This window comes from Pinus tabuliformis, chromosome 6 (genome assembly GCF_031772625.1).
Source record: "Pinus tabuliformis cultivar Carrire ecotype Pingquan chromosome 6, CPIR1, whole genome shotgun sequence".
NCBI classification, from domain to species: Eukaryota; Viridiplantae; Streptophyta; class Pinopsida; order Pinales; family Pinaceae; genus Pinus; species Pinus tabuliformis.
This window is the reverse complement of record NC_142292.1, coordinates 1,236,688,426-1,236,714,132: the sequence shown is the minus strand read 5'-3', so window position 1 is coordinate 1,236,714,132 and position 25,707 is coordinate 1,236,688,426.

Here is a 25,707-nt window from a genome sequence, read left to right as displayed (position 1 = left end):
TATCCTTCACAAGGAAGGGTGTATTATACTTTAGCCTTGAAATATTAGTGAGAATAATAAACTGTCATAGGTTTTTCATTCTTGTTATCTTGAAATCCTTTTTTCCAAGTTCACTTATAGCTTTATTATTTTTGCAACTAGTTCTTATTATAATGGGTTCATTGGGGTTCCTTATTCTATTCATTCATATATATAATGATAAGTGTAAACACTATGTATGGAATGTTCAAATAATTCAAAACCCATACCCTTCTTGAAAAATGAAATACCAAGTGCTAGCTAAAATTGGTGGAAGAGTTACTTATGCACCTTTGATCACTTCCCTGGAAATGATGTCGAAAATGCTTGGCCAACCAACCACCATTTAAAAGTTAATTAATTATCAACACTTCTATTTTTTAAATTTGGAGTCTGTAAAGGCATTTTCTAATTGACCATGAAAAATCTGTGTAGGCTACTCTTTATTCTCTAATGACGATTTTTCTAACATGCATTATAGAAGAAAATAAGATAGAGGATTTTGATTAAGTGTAAATAACATCATTGATGAACCTTGAAATCAAAGAATTATATTGAAGAAATAATCCATAATGAGATTAACCTCAGTGGAAGTAACTTCACTAATTGAATTATCAATTAAGGGTTAGATGTATGATCTGACATGCAACAAATCTAGCATTCAAGAAACAAACCAATGTTCAATAAATAAACAACCTATGAATGCATCCTTTTCGAGGAAACTCATTTGCAGAAATAAGATTAATTAAATTACAATAACTATTCAACATAATTAATTAATTGATTTGTAGAATTTAAGAAATCATGGAAATTACTTTAAGAGTTATAATAAAATCTAAGTAATATAATAATAATGCCTAACTTGTAGAGTGGGTCCTCCCTCCTCAAATTCAGGTGTTAAGGGAATTATAGAATTTAAAAACTTAGATCATACCCACTTGTAAGGAAATGATGCTACTCTAAGATTACCTTAGATTGATACAAGAAATTAAAACCAAATAACCATAAGGAGTAATAATATTTTTCCCTTATTGGGGAACACAATTAATGAGGCGATCTTAGATACAAAATTTTTTCTCTCTACCGCTAGGGTTTCTGCGCTTTTAGCTCGATTAGGTCATGACAAAAGTAGGGGGGGCTCTGAGGCCCCCTCCTTTTGGGACATTGTTATGGGAAAGGAAAGAGAACCTGAAACATCATTCTTCACAAGGCTCGTGACATATTATGCCTTCAATTACTCCAAGAAAATCAAAGCTACAGGTGCGACCAAAAAAGAAAATGGAAATACATCAAAGAGATTCTTGACTTTGCAAGAAGGAACTGAGGAAAGAGATGACCAAGCTAATGCGAAAGACACTTTGATGCCTCAAACTAAGACCAACAACAACTGCAAACCTAAGGCAAAAAAAATTTGAGTGCTGGAGATTCAGGACTCGAATGTTGTAGCTTATAGAGATTTCATGTAGGAGCATACCGTCATCTGCAATTTCATGGTGATATGGCCAATGAAAAAGGAATTGAATTGGTGGATTCAGAATAAATGGTGCCAAAAGGGATAGATTCAGTTGCAGTTAGGATCTAAATGATTCTTCACTGTTATATTTGACCTCCTGGAAGACAGGGATTGTATCTTCAAAGGAGGTCCGTACTTGTTTAATTCTACTCATCTTTACATTTGGTTTTGGAAGAAAATTTTCACTCCTAAGATGGAGGCCTTCACCAGGGTCCCTATCTGGGTAAGACTCTACTCACTACCCATGGACTACCAGTCACCATCGATGCTTAAAGGAATAGGAGACGAGACGGGGTAATATATTAAAATGTCACAAGGTACCAGAAAATGTTACTATGTCTCTTATGCAATAATATGTGTTTACATGGATGTTTCAGGAGCACTACCAGAGGCCATCAATTTAGTCTTCCTGGTTAATTTTGGTTTCATAATATAGACTATGAGAATATACCCTCTTGATGTCGGAAATGTCATAAGAACAGGCACTTATTTAGAGACTTCCCCTAGAACAAAGCGTAGAAAAGCTAAACTCAAGAACAAAAGAAGTTAGATGAAAAAGGCTACACCAAGGTTGGACTCAAAAACAGGCATGACAAGCAGCCAAAAAAAAAGTTTGAAGCCTTACAGGAAGAGTAGGAGGAACCAGACTAAGATGATCATGTTGAGGAAGGAAACATAAGGCCAATCCAAAAATCAACAATTCAGAACCAATTTCCTGGGGAGAACCATGAGCACTACCACGACGAGGAGGACCACACTCTAGAAGACACTGAAGTGGAACTGCTGATGTCCAAAAACTCAGTTGAATACCATGCCATAGAAGAAGCCCTCGAAGGAGTGGACCTCAACTCAATGAAAGAGGAATGGGAAAAGGTGGTTTGGCTTCCATACCTGAGGAGCACATAGAAAAAATAAAAGGAGCTTATCTATTACAAGAGGAACTAAGACAGGGCACGATCAAGAAACCCCTAGAGGATTGGGATCTTAGAGGAATCTTAGAAAACATCACAACGGATTAGTATAACCCCAAAGGTCCTAGTCGAAAGAGAGGGAGGAAAGCCATAGTCCAACTCCTCCACGAGCTAGGATCAAGACTACTCAATGAGGGAAAGGTAAGAGCTCTCACTCTAACCCCCCATATTTCTCAATGAATTTCATCTCTTGGAACATTAGAGGCTTAAATGACCTGATAAAAATAAGGCTCCTAAAACATAGACTCACAATAGAAAAACCAAACATAGTACTCCTCCAGGAGACCAAGCTTGCATTGGAGACAATACTAACACTACAAAAGGTTTGCTTCAATAAACATAGCTACTTATCAAACACAGCTCTTGGCCTGGCAGGTGGGAAACTAATTCTCTGGAAGAGCTCCCTTTATGAGTTAACTTCCTCTATTGCAACTTGAAGTTCCATCACAATAGTCCTAAACATCACAGGCACCACTAAAATCTTCTTTGTAACAAACATCTACACTCCCCATAGGGTGAATGAGAGGATACACATTCTATCTATGGTTAGGAGAATCCTTGAAAACATACCTCATCCATTCAAAATTATAGGAAGGGACTTTAACATGGTCCTAAATCTGTCAAAAAATAAAGGAGGGCTTCGAAGGCTGGACAAAAACTCAAAAATATTCCAAGACAACATTGAAAAAATGGGACTTATTGACATTATGACTGTGAATGGCACTTATACTTGGATCAATAAAAGAGGAGGGGAAAAATATATAGCCTCAAGGCTAGATTATTTTCTGATCTCGGAATCCATCTATTTGACCTCCTGAGAAAGTGAAGGCCTTATTCTACCCCAAACAGGCTCATATCACTATCCAATAGCTCTAAGGGTGCATATCACCTATTCCCCCAAAAATTGCCCCTTTCTATTTGAGGTCTTTTGGCTAGAGCACCCATAATTCCTTGGCAACATGAAGAATTGGTGGGAGGGATCTCCACCATAATCCAACATTAGAATGTATCAATTCTAGAAAAAATTAAGGAACATAAAAAACAAAATCAAAATATGGAACAAATAAGCCTTTAGTAACATTTTCAAACATAAGAAGGAGTTGGAGAAAATCATGGAAGAACTTAAACAATGAATCATCCATAATCACATTACAAAACAAATGAAAGAGGAGGAAATGAACCTTCAAAAAAATGGGAAGACTGAGCAAAGAAGGTGGAAAAGTTATGGTAGAAGAAATATCAAATATGTTGGATCTAGTGTGGAGAATGAAACTCCTCCTTCTTCCATCACTCCATGATTTAGAACTGGAGGAACAACATAATCCTCAACCTAAAATCTAGATATGGGAGAACTACTAACAACCATGAGGATATTTCTACCGAGATAAATGATTTTATAAAAAACTCTTGGACGAGCCTTGGGTGGATAGATCCCAAGCCATTTGGGAAATCGATAGTAACATTCCATCCATCCTTAACTAGGACCACAGCAAAATTCTCCTTAGGGAGGTCTCAATGCAGGAAGTGGAGGAGGCAGTAATTTCCATGCCCAATGAGAAAGCTCTAAGACTTGATGGCTTCACCATTTATTTTTTCAAAACCTATTGGCATTTCATAAAAGAAGAATTGCATGCCTTGGTGGAGTACTCAAGAATCAACAAAACGATCCTGAGAGATCTCAATGCCACCTTCCTCTCTCTTATTTTGAATGAGGAAGGAGATGATTCTACAAATCGCTTCGAACTAATTTCCCTATGTAATGTTATCTACAAAATCACCTCCAAGGTTTTGGCCAATAAAATCAAGACTATTCTTCCCCTCCTTATCTCATCCAACCAAGCAGGGAATGTCGAGGGAAGAAAGATGTTGTACAACACTATCTTATAACATGAAATGATCCACTCTCTAAAAACTAAAAAAAAATCATGGCTTGATGATGCAACTAGATATGTTGGAAGCCTTCGATAACTCATCTAGAACTATATGCATGAAATCTTAGTTGATTTTGGCTTCCATCATAACTGCATAATCTGGATTATTGCTTTGGTCGTAGGAGCCTTCTTTTCTATCTTGGTTAATGGTTCACCCTCCAAGCCTTTCTTCCCCTCCATGGGAATCATACAGGGAGACCCTCTACCCCCCGTCATTTTTTTCATTATGGTTGAAGGCTTGAGTAGATCCCTCAAGGCTACCAGTATCAGTAACATGCTCACTGGCTTCAAGCTCCATAAGCATGCCCTTACCTAAACCAATAAAAAATTCTTTGTTGACACTCTCTTGATGGGCCTCCCTATAGTCAATGAAGTAGTTGCCTTCAAGTGCATTCTCAAAAGTTTTTTGGAAGCCTCTAGTGCCTCCATCAACCTTGAGAAATATAAAATATTCATCTTCAATATCCCCTTGGCCATTCAAAGTAACATCACTAGAATTCTTTGCTTTCAAAGGTGCTCTCTTCCTTCAAATTACTTGGGAGTTCCCCTCACTAAAAAATCCTGCAGTAAATCTAATTGGGAGGACCTACTTAATCGGTTGTACAAAAGTCTCTCCAAATGGACCTTTCGTTCCCTCAATCTGGTGGGAAAACTAGTCCTTGTAAAATCGCTCATGCAAGCCATGCCACTGTATCTATTCTCAAGTCTAGCTACCGCTAAGTTGGTAACCAATGCCATCAGAAGAATTCAACGTAATTTCTTATGGAGAGGTTCAAATATCAAGAAAAAATGGGCCCTTGTAGCCTGGGAACAAGTTTGCAAGCCCAAGAATGTTGGTAGCTAGGTCTAAGAGACCTAAAAATTCTAGGGAAAGCCCTAGGGGCTAAAACCTAGTGGAGATGGCTGGATAAACTACTCACACATTGGGGTATTATTTGGAAGGAGAAATATGTGGCTAACTACTCGAAGGGAGATCTTATCAGGCTTGCAGGAAACATTAATGGCTCTACAATATGGAACCAAGCCTAGAAGAACAAAGCAATCATTCAAAAGCACAACTTTTGGGAAATATGCAATGGGGAAAGGCCCTCTTCTGGGAGGATGCCTGGCAACAATTACCAGTCTTGGAAAGGGATCAGTATACCTCACTCCGGACGTCCATGCAAGCAAGAGGGAAACTTCAGGTGGCTCACTATTGGAAACCTAACATAGTGAACGATAGGTGGAGATATTCGATGGATGCCTAAGACTCGGAGCCCATGTTTGACAATATCGATTGGAACACCTTTGCCCAAGCCATTCAAGAAAGGGAAATTCAGTTTGATCAAGGGGAGGATAAGATAAGATTGGGTAAGAACACAGTCAAGCTCTTTAATCTCAAAGAGGCCTATGGATATATAGCCAATCATGATCAACGTTTTTTTTTTCTCAATTAGTCTACTCCTATATTCATAAAAAAAAGTTACAGCAAGGCTGGCCTCGAGAATTCATGCCATGAGGTTGGCATTTAGCAGAAAAACTTGACATCCTGACTGTAGAACCATCAAAATGACTTACATTAGAGAGAATAATTTCAAGGAACATTGAACATACCAGACAGACTCAAAAAACTGACCCAAACAGTGATGCCGGGCTGAGTGAAACACTGTTGTTTCAAGGACCAATTTTTACTTAAACATAAACATAAATAGACCCCAACCTGTATCATAAACAAAAGCCTGAGACAGGCATGAACCCTGTGAATTGAAAAGGAGGTGAGCTTTGTCTTCGGAGGCAAAACCTTAAAACCAGAGGCGTTGACTGGCTCAATCTTCATCTGACGTGGATGGCTATTCCTCTAAAAATCGGCACCCAAATTGATTGGAGTCCATGGAGTCAGAAGAGTGGACTGCAAAGCTTGAAGGATCTCCTCTCATGCTTGGGCCGACATTGGCCTCAAAGTGCGTAGTAGGTATGCTTCCGGTGCCTTGGCGCGGGGTGGCAATTTGACTTGCCAACCTCTGTTCCACCATAGCCCTCTGTTGAACTGCTCCCAGACGCGAGTTGTGCTCGCACCTTTGGATAGTCACAGATACGATGAAGGAGGAATTTTCCAGTCAACAAGGAATGCAGTAGTGGGCAGTGGGATGCACGTGATGCATACAGGCATCACCTCTATCATGCCCTCGACCTTGAGCTCTGCCACTTCTGGTGGCTAGATAGACCGACGCATCTTCAGAGGGGTCCAGTGTGGTGGAGGAGTGCTGGGCGGTGGCTCGACCACATGAACCGCCGCGCCTGCTGATCATTCTCAGCCTTTCTTTCGGCATTTTTATGGGATGGGAACTGTTAAACGGAGGAGGGAAGGTGGATAAATGACTGAGGGGTGAATGCACCAAGAGAGCCGGAGACTGAGCCCAAGAAAAGCAGTAAGAATTAGGAACTGGAGCTAAAGGGAGGCCATAGAAGGTAAAGGCGTATATAACCCTACAGAGCAAGACGAATAAGGAAGAATTCTCAGCATGCACCAGTGCCGATAGAAAGCAGGTAGGCGAACTGTCTCTTGGAGAGTCACCCAGGATTGCAACCTTCATGGAGCCGAATGCAAACAATAGAACAACAATAATGAGAATGAAACAGAGCTCCATTGTGCCTATAACCAGAAGAGGGAAGGCAGAGTTAATGCTGCCATTAATGTATTTGTGCGAGGTCAGTTATCCAGACCATGACTCATACCCCTGACGTAGATGGGCTGCCACTTGCCCATCTTGTGCGCCTCCATCGTACCCTTATAACTATCAATCACCCGCGTCCGGGAGCAAGTAGTCTTGTTGCACCAGAGAAGTGCATTCATGTTTGATTTGTTCATCATCTGAGTCGCCGAGAGGTCCTGAGAAATAAGGGATCTGCTGGTTAACCCCTTCATTGGCCAGTCTATCTGCTACTTTGTTGGCACTGCGTCTTACATGCTTGAAGGTGATGCTTTGGGGGTTCCGTAGCTAATCCTCCAAAAGTTCCAATCTACTGAGCAGCCTCCAGCTAGAAGCTATCTTGGCTGCCGATGTACCTGCTTGAATCCTGGTGGCTGCTGTTATTAGGATAAGGGAGTCTCCCTCGACCTCTAATGGGAAGAAGTTTTTTTTATCTGCAATGCAAATCCCTTTCCACAATCCTTCCAATTCAGCAGCGTTGTTGGTATCTTTGCCAATGGTTCCATAGTAGACATGCAATGTTGCGCCCACATCATTCCTGAAGACCCCCCCAAAGCCCGTCGGCCCAGGATTGCCCTTGGCTGCCCCATCAAAATTCAATTTGTATGAGTTGGATGCAGGAGGAGACCAAGTGAGAGGAGAGGCAGAACTAATTAGAGGATGAGCTTTGACATGGGCCAAAAAGGACAGGTCCAAATTCCAGGCGTTCATGATGAGGCGTTCCTGAGGTGATTCTGGCAGATCCGTGTCTTGCCAGTGTCTGATAGCTAGAGTTTCTTGGAGATTTTGCTTTAGAAGAAGCCACAGAGTATCAATTGGCCTACTGATATTGTTAAAAATTCTGTTGTTCCTTTCCTTCCAAAGAATCCAGTAGAGAAAGCCTGGGATTAGAGTCCACAGAGAGTTTAGAAGAGGGCTTTGAAAAGGGTGCTTTGGCCATTTTCTAATGGTATCTGTTATATCTCCCATCCGTTCTCCCGATCTTCGATTGCATTGATCAGTTTTCTCCCATAACTGAGTAGCTAGAGGACAAGTCTCCATGAGATGCGTGATGGATTTAGAGTTGAGATTGCAGTTGGGACATCTCGATGGGCCAATGAATCCCCTTTTTTGAAGATTTTCCCAAGTGAGGATACGCCTCTTGCTTAAGAGCCAAAGAAAGGTGGAGACCTTAGGTCATATTCCTGGTTTCCATACTCGTTCCCAGAGCTGATCCTTTTCTGTCTAAATGGTTGAGTAACGAAGCTGGTAAGCTTCCTTGGTGGTAAACATTCCCCTTGGCGTATGTCCCCATTGCAGTTTTTCCTGCTGATCTGAGCATTTGATTCTTCTGTGGTTTAACTCCTGATCGATCTCAGTGAAGGTTTCCCCTTGCCAGGTGCTAGCGGGTTTCCATAGTTGAAAGTATTGGGGTGTTTGTTGTTGCCAGAATTGATGAACATGGGTGAGATTTGCTTGCTGCAGAGAAACCTGCCAGATTGGCTTATGGAAGAGAGAGGCTAGTTTTGGGAGCTGTTGCCAAGAGTCCTCCCAGAACCTAGTTGTGGTGCCTAAATGAATTTCCCAGAAGCTATGCTCTTGAATGAAGGCGTTGTGGAGCTTGGCAACATTCCAAATCAAAGAGCCTGGTGTTGTAGTGCTAACTCTTATGAGGTCATTTCCTTGACTTCCTAGTGCATATTTTGCTTGCCATAGCCATGCCCAGGGTATTTGTGGTTTGGAGATCCAATTCCACCAAATACGGGCACCCATTGTGTTGTTGCTTTGGAGAGGATCCCTTAATCCGAGCCCACCCTCTGATTTTGGCTCGCAGACCTCCTTCCAATTAACAAGAGCCCATTTCCTATTGAGACCAGAAGATCCCCACAGAACGTTTCTCTGTAGATTGCGGATTGCCTTAAGGACCCATTTTGGCATTGCCAGAATAGAAAAAAGATACAGAGGCATGGCCTGGAGAACAGATTTGATCAAAATGAGTCTTCCGGCCATGTTGAGAGAGCAGAAAGTCCAGGATGAGAGCCTTGAATCCAATTTTTTGAGAAGAGTCCTCCAGGAGGCGTGTTTTATGGCTGAGTCCAACAAAGGAGTCCCCAGGTATTTCAAGGGTAGCGTTGCTGTAGAGAATCCCAGAATACGAGCGATGTTCCTTTGAGTGGTGGCTAGGGTGTTAAAAAGAAGAGTTGGGATTTGCAGGCGTTGATAGAGGTACTAGAGGTTTTAGAGAATAGAGAGAGCAGATATTTGAAGGATTTTTCCTCTTGAGATGAGGGGTGGCCAAAAAGAATCGTATCGTCTACAAACTGTTGGTGGGATAAGGGATGAAGATCATGGAGAGAAATGCCATTTAGAGCTTGAGAGGATACGGCAGAGTGAAGAAGATGACTGAGCCCTTCTGCCATGAGGACAAAAAGGAAGGGGGATAGGGGATCCCCTTGATGAATACCACGTGAGGGGTGGAAGGGCGAAGAGGGGGAGCCATTGAGCAAGACCGAAAAATAGGGAGAGGATATGAGATTCATGATCCATCTTGTCCAAGTGGCATTGAAGCCAAAAGCCAATAACATCTGATGAATATAGTTCCAGCTAAGTTTTTCAAAAGCTTTAGAGAGATCAAGCATTAGAATCATACCTGGCTTTTTCAGAAGCTTCAGAGAGTGGATTACTTCATTTGAAAGAATAATGCCATCCATTATCTGACATCCTTCTACGTATCCAGTCTGCTCCGGCGAGATGAGAAGAGGGAGGAGAGGTTTGAGCCTATTCGCCAATACTTTGGAGATGAGCTTGTAGATGACATTGCATAAAGCATTCAGCCTGTATTTCTCGGGCGTATTTGGTTCATCCCCTTTAGGTACTAACACTATGAAATTGGCATTTAGGGAGGGGAGAATCCAGTGCACAGATCTTGATTCCTCCACTAATTCCCATACCTCTGTCTTGATGAGCTCCCAAAATTCGTGAAAGAAATTGGCGGTGAAACCATCAGGACCAGGTGCCTTGCCATCCTTGAGTTGGGCCATCACATCTTCTACTTCCTTCAGTGAAATAGATTGGAGCAGTTTATTGTTGTGATCCTCCGTTATGATTTTAGGAATATGCTGCGTGATGGTTCTAATGGCTTGATCTCTGCTTCCTGGAGGCTCCCTTAGAGTTTCCTGAAAGTAATCTTTGAATTCCTTTTCCATGTCTTCATGCACTTCTAGTCTTTCCCCTTGACGATTGTTGATGAATGCGATATTGTTGTGCATTCTTCTTTGAATGGTGGATCTATGGAAGAATTTTGTATTCTTCTCCCCTTCCTTGAGCCACCGGATTCTGGACTTTTGTCGCCACAGGATTTCTTCTTGCTACCTACGTGCCTCAATTTAGTCCAAAGGGTTTGCTCCTGTTGTGCCTGCTCTTCTCTCCTACCCTCTAAGATGATAGTCTGTTGAAGTGAGCACATTTGTTGTTCCAACTTTTTCCGATTCTAAAAAATGTTGCCAAACTAAGTACGGTTCCAAACTTTGAGAACTTGTTTTAGGTTTTCTAGTTTCTGTTGGAATTGGAACATTTTGGCTCCTTTAGGTGGGGTAAAGGATTTCCAGGCCTCACTGACCATTGCTTTGAAGTTAGGATTTGAGGACTAGAAGGCTTCAAATCGAAAAGGTCTGTTGCATCTTGTACCCGGCCGTGACCATTGTAACATAATGGGCCAGTGATCTGATCCTCCTTAGGGCAATATGGAAGCATGAAAGTCCCCTCCCAGGTGTATGGCATTATCCAAGATGAGGAACCGGTCTAGCCTAGAAGCAATATGTTGAGTACCCCTCCGCTTATTGGTCCAGGTATATACACCATTGGAAGTCTGAATATCCATTAATTGATTACTTTGAATAAATTCTTTGAAGCCGCTACTGTCACCTTCTAACCTTGATCTGCCGCCGTGTTTCTCCTCCAACGTCGTTATGATGTTGAAGTCGCCGCCACCAATCCAGAGGGGGAACTGCCTGTTAGAATTGAGAATGGTGAGAGTATCCAAAAGTTCCAGTTTCTGCTGTAAATTTTGCGGAAAATATACATTTGAGAGATGCCCGTGAATGTTTGTCCCAATGAGATGGAAGGACGCTTGGATGAGGAAGTGGGTAGCATGAAAGTCTTGAAGAGTGAGAACCTGCGGGTTCCACATAATTGCAAGCCCTCCGGAGGCTCCGGAGGCGTCTATTGAAACTGAGCAACTGCCTGACCAGACCTTGTTAATGATTCTTTCTATAGCATTGTTATTACTTTTCATTTCTTGAAGAAAACCTAATGATGGTTTTTCTTGTTGGATCAAGTTTTTTAACATTTTGTGTTTTGAGGGGCTATTGAGCCCTCTCACATTCCAAGAGATGAGCTTCATGAGGAACCGTGGGGTTGGGGTTTGTAGAACTTTGTCAACTTAGGGAATCACCTGGATTCCATTAGTATTTCTCCTATGATAATGGTCCTTTGCAAATCTGTTTTACACCCTCTTTTCTTCGTTTCTTTTAGAATTTTTTTTCCATCCCAGGGGCTTCCTGCTTGTATACCTAGACATTTATTGTGTTGAACTTTGGTGAGAACTCCTTCCAGCCTTTCGATTTGCCATGGGGGTATTGAATTGTATTCTTTCTTCTTGCATGCTGTTTCCAATTTGAGGATATCCAAACCTTCCAGACCAACATTCTCTGGATCCTCGTCCATTATTGTGGGAATATTCTGATCTTCCATGGATGCCTTGTCATGCAAACTAAGAGCTAGAGCAGCATATCGCTCCATTTAAGAGGACTGCTGGCCGGTCTATGGAACAGTTTTCTCCGAGGTGGAGGGATTTGAGCCAGTATCTGGAACAAGTTTCTCCGCAACAGAGGATATTAGAAGGCTGGAGGGAGCGGAGGCTGAGGATGGACGAGAAGCTTTGATAATCTGGGAGGATGAGGGTGGGGAAGGGATCACCTGAGGATCCAAGCTTTGATTCTCGGAGGGATCTTGAGAGGTGAGAATTATAAATCTATTCTGGGATTCAAGCTTTTTGGGGCTTTCTGGGGTTGCAGGATTTTTCTTTGCATGCCTCCGACGATTATGGACTTTAATGAATTCTTCAGAGTCTTTGGTAGTTTCATTAGAAGAGGTTTTGGGCAAAGTATTCAGAGGACAGTCCCGGAAGAGATGGCCATGTTCATGGAATTTTCGATAGGGAAAAGGAATATGCTCGTAGTCTAATGGTTGAATCCATTTAAAATCTTCATGAAAGAGACTTACCGAGTCTGCAAGAGCTTTGGTCAAATGCATTTGGACACAGATCCTGGCGTATGAGGTGTATCTTCGAGCTTTGGTTTCCTCAGCAACTTTGATGAAAACCCCTAAGCTGTTGTTGATGTCCGTTAGCGTTTCCTCTTTCCAGTATTCCAAAGGAAGGGAGTACATACATATCCAGACTGGAGCCCAACTGAAATCTTCCTTATCTGGGTTAAACCTAGCTTTCCAGTCACGAAGGTACAGACCTAAGGAGTTAAATAAGTATGGGCTGGCTTCAAATATGCGAGATTTGTCCTCCACGCAGTGGAAAATGGCCGTGAAGAAGCCTTTGGGGCCAAGCTGTATAGTGACTTGTCCTTTGGGTTTCCATTTTGAAGCGATCCAGCCCTGCAGAGCCTTTTCAGTTGGCCAAAATCTGAGGAATTTTCCTATGAGTGCATGGTCCTGCATAAATTGAATTTCGCTGTTGATTCGATGACTATGGAGATCGACTTTGATTCATTCTGTAGCTTTAGGGATGCATGTCGCCGAGGTCGCCATTGGCTGTGACGTTGAAGACTTTTGGTTCACGCCCTTGTCTTTGGCATTCACATCACCTGCTGCTGAGGGGTCAGCTTCATTATTGACTGGTTCAAATCCATGATCTATTTCTGGGAAAGCGCTAGGAGGGAATAGAGGTATTGTAAGCCTGGAAATGTCAGAGGCGGAAGCGTTGAAAGGAGGGGGGGAAGATCCCACCCCTCCCGCAGGCGCATCCATGGGAAAGAAGTCAATAGGAGCGGGACGGATTGAGCTTTGAAAACTAGGAGAAGGCAGGTCTTAGGGCTATCTCGAAAGGAGCAGAGCGAGGCATTCGTAGAGCCAAAAATCCATCAATCATGATCAACGTTAGAAACATCAAAAATGGAAATTTTTATGGGAGAGATAGTTGGGGCCCAAAATTACTTTGTTTCTTTGGTTTTTTATGCAAGGGAAAATTCTCACTTGGGACAATTTGTGGAGAAGAGGACTTACTTTTCCATCGAGATTCCCTCTTTGTGCATCGCACGAGGAAACCACTAACCATGTTTTTAATACTTGCAATTGCACCAATCAGATATGGGAGTGGTCTTCCGAATTTTTTAGAACCATAGACAGGGACAAAGCTTCCATTCATATCACTCTAGAAAATTGGAGTTCTACCATTTTCTCCCATCCCGTGGTTAAAAAAGGTTGGAACATTCTACGTAAAACCATTTTCTAGACTATATGGAAAAGTGCACAACACCAAAACTTTTAAGAATGAAAAAAAGTCAAAGGAAAGAATTCTTACCTTCATTAAGCGGTGGTCTAAGAAATGGTCGCCATCTTCAAAATTCCTAGCATCAATGGTGTACCAAAACCCACTGATCAATTAATTATGCTCCTTCTAGACTTGCATTTTTCATCTCCTATTAATGATAGTCTGGAAAAATGTTAACCCTGAAGCTCCATGTCACTAGTTCCCCCCTGAGAAAGACACGGTGAAGATGCATTATGATGATACTGCAAAATGCAATCTTGGGGCCATAGGTTTTGGTGGTGCTTTTAGAAATACAGTTGGGGAAATCATATGGGCTTACGTTGGAAGCCTTAGTACCTCCACTAACAATGTTGAAAATCTTTAGGCAATGGAGCATGGTCTCACCATAGCCAAAGAACATGGCTTCTAGCCCTTGATCATCTAAGGCGACTCAATGTTGGTTACTTTGGCAAGTTGTAAGCTCCAACAAGGTACTACCATGACCAATGTCACAGACAATTGGAGGTTGATCAAAACGGTCCATCATGTCAGCCAACACGTCAATGAGCTTTGTGGGCTTCGTTTCAAAGTCATCGGAAGGAAGGCTAACAACTTGGCTGACAAACTGGAAAATGAGGGTATAGTTGGCAACATCAAGCTGAACTCCCTTGCATGGAAGGACCTGGAGAAAGTTCCCCTTCGCCAGTAGTGTGAGGTTATAAATATCAAGGATAACGGAATACAAGAAAATCTTAGTTCCGCTAGATCTCATCAAATCTCTTAGACTAGAATGGTATGATTCCTCTAACTTGTTATCCTGAAATCCATCGCAAGCATAAATTCCATCTATTCGCATGAGGGAATGAAAATCTCGATTGTAATGTTGTTATTAGACCACTTCCTCCCTGACATGTTTCCCAGTAAAATCCTTCACTCACCCATGAATGAACTCTACCTAGTTATAGCCATTTTCAGTTATGTAATTATATCTACTTACCTCCCTTTCCTCTCTTCTTCCTACCCTTCCTATGAATACCTTAACCCCTTGGCTCCTCCTCATCATTCTCTACGCCCTCGTGCCTTTGCTGGCCTCTTTTCCCCATCCTATGCTTTGAATCCTACCTAGCTTTACCATGGCTCCCCCTCCTCAACATGGTGCCTTGACGCGGCTTGGCTCCTGCTCCTCGCCGAGGTAGAGGTAGAATCAATGACCACTAGAACGATCCCAGCATGTAGCCAAGGACCCGCTCAGAAGCATTAGCTAGGAGAGTCACACTCAACTTCAATGGTTCGGTCTCTCTAGACACCCAAGCACATATTCAAATTCTGAAGCTATAGGATAGAAACATCTGATGCAGCATTAGCTCTAAGGAGATTGACACTCAATTGGAATGGATCTCGGACCCTGGCTTTACCAGGGCTAGGGAGAACTTGTAAAACCGGATCATTGAGCTTTCTTAGCATCTTAAAAGCATGCTTGATTTATATCTGTAGGAGAAAAGTGAGAACACCAAGACTCTGGAGGCCAATATAGATATGATAAATGACAAGTTCATTATTTACACGAATAATTTTCATGATCATTGCTTTGTAACCAAGGTTTTTCCTCACTACGCATTGTTGAAGCATCATCTAGCCACCATGCAAGCCAGGGGAGCAGGATCACCAAGCATTAAACATGAGACGGGTGGTGCTTCCACCAGCCACCAAGCCTTCAAGGATGCCACGACCAGTACAAACCCTGAGAAGTTAATAAGGTTGGAGGAGGATCCCTCATATAGTCAAGTTTGATGAATTGTGTTTACTCTATGTTTTGGACACGCTCTGTGTATTATTTGTTTCAGATATATGTCCTCTTTGGGACTCTCTTTCTATGGATATCTTGTGTAAAATTAAGCACTATAGTTAATCCTCAAGTTGATGTCAAGGATGCAATTTCTATAAACAATCATACTAAAAATCACCTCAATGAACTCATATTTTTTCAATCCACTCAGGCCAGGTTGAAGGGAAATTTTTGCAAATTTCATAAGGATAGGAAGAAAAATCTTTGTAAATGTTGTAAGGGTGGGAAGCTTAGCAAAATTTTTCTCTACTAATGGTTGGGGATAGGATCTTTTAAACCATTCAAGCACCACATTTATTGTAATTACACATCTTAATATAATATAACTTCTCTTACTTGCAGAAAAAAAAAAAAAAAAAAAAAAAAAAAATTATTTTTCCCTTTTACGAGTGAGACTTGACTCTTTATATAAGTCTTGGAGATTCTAAATTAACATAAAAAAATATCAAGTATGTCCTTGTGAATTTTATATACTCAATCCATTCAAATTTACTAGATAAATTGACCTAAATAGCAAATTAGTTTTACCCATTAAGAAATTTATGACAAAAATATTTAAAACAAAACTATGTGCCACATTGGCACACCTTTCAAAATGTAAAGTGGGTTTTTTTCTCCTTGTGAATAGAAATATGAGATGGATTCCATATGGTTTCAATGACTATCATTTCCAGCAAGACATGTAGAAAGACTTGTGACAAATAGATTATGCAACAACTTTTGTAACAAAAAGAGCTTTCTCACCAAATGCACTTTGATCTAATATTGATTTTGATAAATGAATCATGTAAATGTTTTCTATGTACATTGTTATTTTATAGAGTTGCAAGTGTATGAATGTTGAATGTGTTATTTTAGAATGTATTTTCTTCAAATGTTGAATTAAGGACTAGCATAGCCACCAATTGGCTAGCCAAGAGGCCATTTAATGTCATTTCAACATTTTATTTTATAGTGAATATGGGTACAAATGACCATGTTTTGACTATGTTAAAATCAAAATTATTGTCACTTACTCATTCCAAATGTCATAAGTCGATCATCACTATTATTTTAGGTATGTTATGCTATAAATTTATTGCATTAATTCTCTTTAAGTTTTTTCTATGGGGAGAGGACTTTCTCAATAACTATACAATCCATAGTAGGGTAAAACCAGGACAAAGAATGGAAAATTGTCTTTTCAAATTGGAACCTGAAAATATTATACCTCCTATGTTGTTTTCAACCATTAATGTTATGGTTTGAAGATGAAATTATTCTACGAAGGTGCTAAAAGTTATCAAATATATAGCCCAGAGAAAATTTCTAAGACAATGTTCATTCACAATGTGTAAATGTTTCAAACATAAGATATACTACACCCATAAATAAAGACAACATGTTCTACATTGTGTAAGTTGGAAAGGAAGACGATTCCCTTAGAACTCCCTAATAATAGTATGACTTGATAAAAATTTTAGTCCCATTAACCATTTTGATTAATTTTGAGATTTAATATAATTTATTTCTTTCTTCTACTAATAAAAAGGTGCAACTTGAGAAATAGGTAACACCGAATTCCATGAACACGACTTTACATTGAACATAAGTTTCTATATTATTTGTATAAAGTTTAAACATGTATACATGCACTTAATAATTGGCCAAAATCTATTCAATATAGACACCAATACACAAGAATGTTTTCTAGGAAAATGAGAATTAGTAACTTGAAGACATATTACTCTTTATTTCCATCCAATTGCAAACTCCAAGAAAAGGAAAGGACATGAGTTCCTCCTGGGTCATAGGAAACCCCTCCTACACTTTCCATGCCTAGGTTTCACTTAAATGTTTCATGAAAAAATAGACGTGTTCTACTTTTCTTTCCATTTCTAAAAATCAAGAGGGGAAATATGAAGCTATAAAGTTGATCTTACTATAGAGTGTGTTGCCTTTGATATTTGAATATGAAGAGATTGGAACCATTCTTATTCTAAGTTGTCAATTATTGCTATTCTATGTTTTCCATAATTGTATGGGTAGTAATTTTAATTGTTTAGGTATTTAGTTGCTATGACAAGAGAGAAAATGCCATTGTGGATATTTTCCCTACATCGGGATTTACATCCTTGAAGATAGCTCAATATCTGGTAAGCCAAATTTTCTAGCATACATATTTACGAAGGATAGCCCAGGCTCTTTGGAAAAGAGATTTGTTGTGAAATGATCCTTTGTAAGCTCTAATCCATCTATAAAAAAGAGAAGGAGAGGAAGGACAAGTTACTCTATGGTAAAGCCCCTCCAAAACAAACTACCAAGCTTGAGAGGATTCTCCTTAAATAAGATAGTGGGAACACTTGGAGGGGTCATTCCTACCTCTTTCATTTAATTTTTCTACAATACGAATCTTACCATGATCCAATTTCCAATAGAATATATTCATTTTTGGAAAACCATTAGTGTGCCATATTTATCTCCATACACTTGATTTAGGGGGAATTAAAGATTTGAAGGGAAGTTTTTCATAACACTTTTTTTCTGTATGATTTTCTCCTTGAATCTTTCCCAAATAATTACCTTGGAGAAAATCCTTTTAGATTAGAGAAGAAAGAGGGAAGAATAATATGAAGCTATCTAGTAACTTCTCCCAAATTCCAAATTTTCCATACTCCCAATGGGAGGGATCAATAAGATATGTTATAAAAGAAGGATTTTCCCTGGTTATGAACACATGATTTCAAAGGGAGGAGGGGATGAATAAAAGAGATGAGGGACCTTCCCATTATGTTATCATTCCAAATAATAATGTATTTCCCATTACCCAGAGTCCATGAGAGCTTCTCTTGAATGAGAGGAGAGGAAATGTAGAGAAACTTTCAAATTTGTGAACCATTAGAGGGAAGAATAGTCTAATCCAAATAATGGTGTTAGTATCTAGAGAGGAATTTGCTATGGATTTATTGTTTCCACTGTAACATTTCCTTATGACCAATCCCCATAAGAGTTTATATCCTAAGGATTGCTTAACCAAAAAAGGGTGTTTTATTCGTATTCCACCATGAAAATTGAGGGCTCTTTAGCTACATATTATTTCAATCCCACAGGGACAAGGAGAGAGGATAACTGGTAAATTGGTTAATTCAAGAGGATAAATTTTAAGAGAATAATATGTTCAAATGAATTTAACCACTAGGTAGCAATTTGATTTTTTTGATCAGGTGAAACTAGTGGATTGAATATTGGAAATAAGGTGAGACTAGTGGATTGAATATAAAAGAAAAGTATTTTTGAAGTCTAATGGAGAAACACTAGATCCTTCTAAGACAAAATGTGGGATAGAATACAATGCAATTTTCCACTATATCCAATGCAATAAATCCTAATACATGCTAAGGGAATGGAGAATATGCCCCAAACCATTTATTTGATAGTTGTTCTTGCATAATCCTATCTGATATAGCCCCAAAGATCTAGCTCTAGCTCCTAGCACTTGCTTCCTACACACAAGAGAACAAGAGCACCAATATAAAACCCTTTAAAGTAATAAGAATATTGACTACTATTATATCTAACCTAATCTATTCAAGAAATGCTGGGTCTACCATTTGTTTGCCATAAAATACTAGATACACAAGCTAATGAAGGGGAAAATCATATAGATATATATCCATAAAAAGAGACACATTACATCAACCAAGTTTATTTACCTTGAGCCCCAATTGAAGGTCTCCTAGATTCTTACTCCAACTCCTCCTTGGCCCTCACACAAACATGAATGCTTTGATCTCGAAATGTTGTTGTCGAAGAGTTTTTTAGAAGATTCAAGTAACGCTTAAAGAATCAACAAAATAATAAAATAAATTAACAAACATCTTTATGACTAAATAATAATTAAAAAGATTTGATTGCATGAAGACCTGAATGAGATCCTCTTGGTTTCAAGAATAATTTATTGGAGTCGTATAACATTGGAGCAAACCTCCCTCGATTTGATAGGGAAACAATGCAGTCAACATTGAATTTTTTGTTGCTATGTTGGATTGAGAGAGGTTTTCTCTAAGATTATTTGAATCCTAATTTATTATATATACTAAATATGGCCAACCACATGAAGGTGGAAGCTCTTATGGACCCTCCCCTAAATCTTGTAACTTCAAAATGATAGAATTGGCACATGGAATCTCCATATTTCCTTTGTTTTTCTCTTCCTGAAAAATATGACATTCAACCATTGCAACATCTCCACAACATTAGTGATTGTGGAGATGCTACAATGGTTGAATGTTGTATTTGTCAAGAAGAGGACAAAAAAGGAGATATGAAGATTCCCTATTCCTATTCTGCCATTTTTAAGTTATAGGGTTTAGAGGAATAGATAACAGGGTTTTGTATAAAAGAATAAATGGCAAAGATTCCTATTGTATTCTCCTCTATCAAATGTTATACTGATTAAACCAACACTTAAATAATCATCAAAATAATAAAATAAATTAAAAAACATTTTTATGGCTAAATAATAATTGAAAATACTTGAGTGCATGAATACCTAAATAATATCATCTTGGTTTCGAGAATAATTTATTGGATTAGTATAATCTTGGAGAAAACCTCCCTCAATTTGATAGAGTAGCAATGAAGTCAACATTGACATTGTTATATCTCTATTGGATCGAGGGATGTTTGCTCCAAGATTATTCAAATCCTAATTTTTTCTCCACTAAACAGGGCCAACCACATGAACATGGAATATCATATGGCCCCTCCACCCATCACATCACTCTCAATTTTCTAGTACCCAATCTATCTACTAGAAAATAGTTGAAAGAAACACATTAAGGTTCATGCATAATAAAAAAAAAAAAAAAAAAACATATGTCATTTTGTACATAAAGAAACATATAAAAATCATTAATTCATTAATCATAGACACAAAATACTTCATCTCAATAAATTTTTATCATAAAAAATATGTTTTCATAATATGATACATGATGTTTCTAATTATATAATTAGTTAAAACATTTCTTTTTCATTTTATTTTTTTGGCATGTAATGAGAGAGGATGACATCAATTTCTTCTTCCCCTTTAGTTGCTATGGCATCTATAATTGTTCTTGACAACTTGGTCATGTACTCATGATGTGGAGGCTACTAGAAGAGGGGCTAAAGATCAACTACAAAAAGAAATAAATGTAAATTTGATATTTTTTGTTATTATTATTGAGATCATTTCACTAATAAAAATAAAATTAGAGTGTTCTTTACTTGCTTGATTAGTGGAGGTAGTGATCCAAAATTGGAGGATAACTTCTCCTTCCTAAAAAAAATCATTGTCCTCTAACACTTTGCAAGTCAAAATGGGCCTTATGAAAATGTAAGTTTTAAAGGTCCCTTCAAGATTAATTAGTTAGTTTACATGTGAACTTCTAAATAAGAACATATCATCATTTAACTCATAAATGCATTCAAGAAGAGAAACAACAAAAAATTTGGTGACAGCGTTCACCCCTCATGGGCTACATCGTTGGGCTTGCTAACATAGCTAGACCACTCCATATATTCAGTGAAGAAGAATACATAAAGTTTCCTAACAATATGTGTGGCTAGTTTCCCCTCCAAGGAAATGTTCTCCTGTAAATAAATCTCACTCAAAAAAGCATGAAAGCCTATAGTTAATCATGAAACCATCAACAAGAGAAGGGTTCTCCTACAAAGACCCAATAATCCATATGAAAATGAGCATAAAAGTACTACAATTCCACATTGAAGTAAAAAACAGAGAGTTTTCTTCAATAAGACAAAGTGAGAAAAGACAAACATGAGTTATACCATACAAGTCATAGCTTTTGCAATAAACATATAAAGGGTAGAAAATCCCTACAATGTCCTCTCCATGCTAAAAAAACTTCAATAATTTCCCCAAAACCCTGATTGATCATGACACCCATGCAATAAAACCTGAAAAAGTCTCTTCATATGTTCTCCAATCAGAAAAGATAGGTCTCCATTGGATCCAGAATGTCCAAAAACCCCTATCTAGACTCTTCTTGAGCTCCAAAAGGCCAAAAACTCTTCCATTTATGGCTCTCACAAGTTCTAAAAACTCCTCCTCTGTTATCCATCCTATAAACTGGATAAATTGTCTAATAGAGCTACAAATATGCCCCATTTTCTATTGTGAAGGTGACAAATTCACCCGCCGAAGGTGCAATTTGTTGGACTATTAAAATGTCCAATAACCCTTATGTGGAAAATTCTGGTCACGTGGCCAATAAGGCCGAGGGCTAGGCCAACAACCTGCCCCCACCGACCTAGGCTCCTTTCCCTCTGACTCATGGTCATGTGTTTTTTAATGTGGCCAGGGGTCAGGGCTAACCGTCATCCCCCACCGCAGGAACCCTCTCTGCCATTCGCCAAGGTCCTATGAGTGCCCATATGCTCAGGGACGGAGCTAACTCCCGTAGAGCTCCACTTGGGTTCGTCGAAGATCTCATGCAAGTTTTGTGACCAAGGGCTGGGCTGGTCCAAAGCCCCACCAGTGTTTGTGTTGTGGTCGTGTGGTGTAGGCGACTGGGGGTCGGGGTTGACTACCTAACCCTCCTCCAAAAATGTGCTCCAGCCACCCTTTAACAATAGGCAAAGGTGCATATGGGTAAATACCCAATGCGTAGATGAGTTGGTAGAGCACAGGAGTTGTATGAGGCAAGTTGTGTGCTCGATCTGTGCCAAGCCTATGGGATGAACCCATAAAATTTTGACCAACCCAGAGGTGCCATGTGGCGGCTTTTGGTTAGGCCACGCGGTATCCTCTCACTGGTCCATGTAAAACTACCATCACCCAACCAAAATTCAATAATTGGATGAACCACAACATGACACTTAGTGAAGCTTGATTTGTCATTGACCCAATGGTATGCCCAGTCAACATTCTCACATCAGCAGTATGGACTGCCCAGTCAACAATCCAGTCAGCAACCCTGTAATTTTTTTTATCTATTGAGCCAAATTATTAGAACATCATAACTTTGTCATATGACATCAGATTTAAGTGAAACAAATATCCTTGGAATCAGAATGATGAACCATTTAACTTGACACTGGTTTCAAAAGATTATGGGCACCTTCATTTTTGAGCTAAATTTTGATCACTAGATCATACCTCCCCAATAGGAGCTTTTGGACTCCAAAATTCCACCTAGTAAATAAAATGAGTCTGAAACTCAAAACTTTCCCAAAACTCAATATTTAATGCTTTATTTTCAATTGGTGTCATTTAAAATCCAATCAAGGTAATCCACCTATCTTCTGCATGAATACCTTACCGTCCTCTCAAGAATCGAGCCACAATTCTTATCACTATGCATGAACAAAAACATTGATGAGTGGAATCTGAACATTCTCTTTAAACGCATCTTTCACGGCTCAAACAAATTCATCTTGAAGTTCCATTGTTAAAGACAAACTTGACTTTCCATCTTGGAAATCAGAAACATTTCAGTGCCTATCATGCACTGATTCAAACATTGTTGTACTGTCCTCAAATTGAGCTTGTACATAAAAGTACTATCGCTGCAAAAATTCAATGACACATTTACCTTTGTCCACAAAAACATAGCCATTTTTTATACAATATTTAACAAATATTTCATTCACAACAAGTTTCATCTTGAAAACTTGTATCGGTGGGTACATGAAATAACTGTAGACAAACTAGATGACAAACATTGTTCATCCCAAAAGTCCTTAAACATTTGGACTTATAAAAAACCCAACATAACATAACATTTCAATGGAAAACATACATGTTGCAAATAGTGATTATTCTTGTTCATTTTACAAAGTACCCAAAAATAGGTAATGACAACAACAAGTATTTACGTTTTACAAAGCAACAAACTATACAAACAATCTACCCAATATTTGACTCTCCTAGGATTATGGGTTCTCTTTTTGCATCTACTTTGCTTTCAAGGTTGCCTTAGGAACGTTGTGAACACTCTTTTCCACCTCTTTCTTCCCTTGAATTGGTTTGCATAATCTCTTTATCCTTCTCGGGATAAAGATTTGGATGTAGTTTCCAATATCTTTCATTCCCATACCCATGCATGTTGCAATGGGTAAAAAAGTACTTTCTCTTGCTCATTGACAAGGAAGTCTTAAAATGTGAAGGAGGTTCTTCATGCTTGATGCTAAGAATTTTCTCCATTCTTTTGACCATCACCATGAATTGCTCACAAACAACCACATAATGGTTAACTTCATCACAAAAAGTGCAAGGATACATGTCCCACATGATCAAAATTACCAACATTTGGAAAATTCTAATGAGATTTATATTTGTGCCTGGGGTTGCAACTTTGATGATGTGGAAGGGATGATGACATGCAAGGTCTTTTAAAGCATTCATCTCTCTTAAGAGAAAAATTGACATTATCACCACAATATTGGTGTGACATATCATCCTCTGATTATTGCTTTGCCTCAAATAGTTCAGAGCATTCCCCAAACACTCTTTGACCATATCCCAATCCTTGATATTTTGGTCTCTCATTCACCATGATAGGATTTGTGATCCCTTGGCATTTAATTCCAAGGCCTCCTCCTCCATGACCCATCCAAGATAGCAGCTTCATAGCAATGGCTTTAATACGTTGTTCAAATGCTACAAAAGATGTCTTATTAACATAAATAGAAGGATTTGAACTTGAGATGTTGATTGCCTCCTTGGACTTTCCATCCATGTTTTATGCTTTAGATGCAGATGAAGTGTTTGAAGATGACTCAATCCATCCACTTTTACCAATAAGCATATGATGAGGATCTTTGAGATGCTGGAAAAATGCACATGCATCATTCTCCACATAAGATCCATAACCTCTGTTTGAACCATGTCCACATATTAGCTTCACTTCAGAGGTATCCTTTCTTGTCATTGGAGTGGAACTCTCACCAACTTGTTCCTCAAGCACTTGCTACAAATATGCCTCTTTTCCTCTTCAGCAATTTCAATCATTCTTCTCAATTCAACATTCTCCATTTGAAGAGACAAGTTCATCTCCTCTAGTTCTTGGAGAATCTTCTTGCCCATACTTGCAACTTGATCCGAATGAGCTCTAGTGCAAATTGATCTAAAATAGGAGGATTTGAACTTGAGATGTTGATTGCCTCCTTGGACTTTCCATCCATGTTTTATGCTTTAGATGCAGATGAAGTGTTTGAAGATGACTCAATCCATCCACTTTTACCAACAAGCATATGATGAGGATCTTTGAGATGCTGGAAAAATGCACATGCATCATTCTCCACATAAGATCCATAACTTCTGTTTGAACCATGTCCACATATTAGCTTCACTTCAGAGGTATCCTTTCTTGTCATTGGAGTGGAACTCTCACCAACTTGTTCCTCAAGCACTTGCTACAAATATGCCTCTTCTCCTCTTCAACAATTTCAATCATTCTTCTCAATTCAACATTCTCCATTTGAAGAGACAAGTTCATCTCCTCTAGTTCTTGGAGAATCTTCTTGCCCATACTTGCAACTTGATCCGAATGAGCTCTAGTGCAAATTGATCTAAAATAGGAGGAGAACTTCTCCTTCCTAAAAAAATGATCGTCCTTTGACACTTTCCAAGTAAAAATGGGTCTTATGAAAACACAATTTTTAAAGTTCTCCTTAAGGTTAATGAGTTAGTTTACATGTGAACTTATAAATAAGCACATATCATCATTTAAATCATAAACGAGTTCAGGAAGAGAAACAACACAAAATTTGGTGATGGAGTTCACCCCTCCCTGGCTACATCTTTGGGCCTACTAACATAGGTAGACTGCTCCATATATTCAGTAAAGAAGAGTAAATAAATCTTGCTGACAATATGAGTGACTAGTTTCCCCTTCAAGGAAACATTCTCCTGCAAAGAAATCTCACTATAAAAGCATGACAACCTATAATTAATCATTAAACCAACAACAAGAAAAGGGTTCTCCTACAAAGACCCAGTGCACCATCTGAAAATGAGCATACAAGTAATAGAATTCCACATTGAAGTACAAAAAGAGAGCTTTCCCAAACAAGACATAGTGAGAAAAGACAAACATGAGCTATATCATACAAGTCACAGTTGTTGTAGTAAATATCTAAAGGTTAGAACACCCCTAGAAAGTCCTCTCCATGGTCAAAACCCTTCAATAATTGCTCTCAAAAAATGATTGATCATGACACCCATGGACT